Source organism: Dendrobates tinctorius, unplaced genomic scaffold (genome assembly GCF_039654945.1).
Source record: "Dendrobates tinctorius isolate UK_male_01 unplaced genomic scaffold, ASM3965494v1 ptg000053l, whole genome shotgun sequence".
Lineage (NCBI taxonomy): Eukaryota > Metazoa > Chordata > Amphibia > Anura > Dendrobatidae > Dendrobates > Dendrobates tinctorius.
Window position 1 is genome coordinate 862,001 of NW_027361721.1, and position 2,291 is coordinate 864,291.

Below are 2,291 nucleotides of genomic sequence, written 5' to 3' on the forward strand. Positions count from 1 at the left end.
TGCTATAGATGAATTGCAGAGTACTGCAAAATATGAGGGATAAATACAAATGAAAGTTTACGTATACTAAAATATGCCAAGATATAAATTACTATAATATGACCCAGTAATATAAGGTGTTATAGTGCTACACCGCCATACACATTAAGTTTGGAGCTGTGACCAAGCTCACCCCAGCGAAGAGCGCTTGACACTGGACGCCAGAGTCCGTGGCTGCACGGGTACAACAGTCCCAGCAGCCAAATCCGGAGGGCAGGAGACTGCAGGCCTCCTGACCCCATCACACACCTGAACGCACAGCAGCATACCAGAGCCAGAGCCACCACGAAGGAGTGACACCTGTGAAAGGCTCAAGCTGCCTGCCATACAGGCAAGGACTAAAGAACCGTAAGGAATTGAGGGTAAACTGATTAAATTTGCTGATGACACAAAGCTAGGAGGGATAGATAATACTAGAGAAGAGAGAGAGAGGATTCAAAAAGATTTAAATAAACTGGAGAAGTGGGCAGCAACTAACAGAATGGTTTTTAACAGGGAGAAATGCAAAGTACTACATCTGGGCAATAAAAATGAAAAAAGCATAAAAAAGCATATATAGAATGGGAGGAATAGGGCTAAGTGACAGCACATGTGAAAAAGACTTGGGTATACTAATAGATCACAGACTGAATATGAGTCAACAGTGTGATGCAGCAGCAAAAAAGGCAAATGCAATTCTAGGATGTATTAACAGAAGCATACAGTCTAGATCACGTGAAGTCATTATTTCCCTCTACTCCTCTTTGGTCAGACCTCATCTGGAATATTGTGTCCAGTTAGGGGCACCACATTGTAAAAAAGACATCAACAAACTGGAGCAAGTTCAGAAAAGAGCGACCAGAATGGTGACCGGTCTGCAAACCCTGTCTTATGAGGAAAGGTTGCAGGATTTGGGAATGTTTAGTTTGCAAAAGAGAAGACCGAGAGGAGACTTAATAGCTGTCTACAAATATCTAAAGGGCTGTCACATTGTAGAAGGATCAACTTTATTCTCATTTGCACAAGGAAAGACTAGAAGCAATGGGATGAAACTGAATGGGAGGAGACACAGATTAGATATTAGAAAAAACTTTTTGACAGTTAGAGTGATCAATGAGTGGAACACGCTGCCATGAGAAGTGGTGAGTTCTCCTTCAATGGAAGTCTTCAAACAGAGGCTGGACAGACATCTGACTGGGATGATTTAGCGAATCCTCCTTTGAGCAGGGGGTTGGACCAGATGGCTCAGGAGGTCCCTTCCAACTCTACGATTCTATGAACACAGGACTGAGCATAGCTTTAGACCTCATGGGACAGCGTAGAAAGGAGGCCTCCAACCCATCTGGCTTAGTGGATCCTAAATTGCTTCCAGGCTGGCTGGATCTCCATTACCATCAGTACTTAGTGCCCTGGTTTGCAACTCAAAATGTGAGTAAAAGCGTAAAGACTGCACCCCGCTGTGTTCTCCTATTTGCTGCGTCACCTCAGCCCCGCATTACATCCATCATCACCATCTTTTATAATATAATTGCCCTGAGACTTAGCTCTACCTGTGGAGAGCTGTACCAACTCTGCTGCATCACCATCAGCCTCAGCGGTCTTTTTAAGCAGCGTCGGCTATCAATTGCCGAATACCACAGGTGGCGTCACAAACTATATCTTATATAGGGTCCAGGATCCAGCAGGATGATGAGGAGCTCTCCTAGCCAGCGTCTTCTCCCGATCATGGCATAGCCACGCCCCACCTTGAGATTGTTGATATCTTTCAACAATTTTGGTTCTCAAGTCCTCACAGTTCTCATCTTCTCTTTATGTCCTCCATGCTTAGTGTGGCACAGAGACATACATTGCAAAGATTGAGTCAACTTCTCCCCTTTTTATCTGGTGTCAGGTGTTATTTTCATATTGCCCCCAATCGGTTTTAAATTCTGCCTGGAATCTGCCTTAAAAAGAGCCTCAAAACCACTGCAAAAAGTGAATATAATCCACAGCAATCCTACACAATGATCCCCCACTTATCGCGGGCATTACATTCTAAACCTCCAACACGATAGTTGAAAATCCCCCAAGTAAGAAACTTACATTTATTTTAGCATTTATATATTTTAAGGATTTACAAACCCCTCCCACACACTTATTTACCATTACCAGTCCCTTATTAATCGGCCCCAGTTCCTTATTAACCTTTTGCACCTTTTTATAAACACTACTTATGTTCATAAACAAATTCTACATGATGAAGATGATGAATTAGCTGTGTAGTACTGATGATT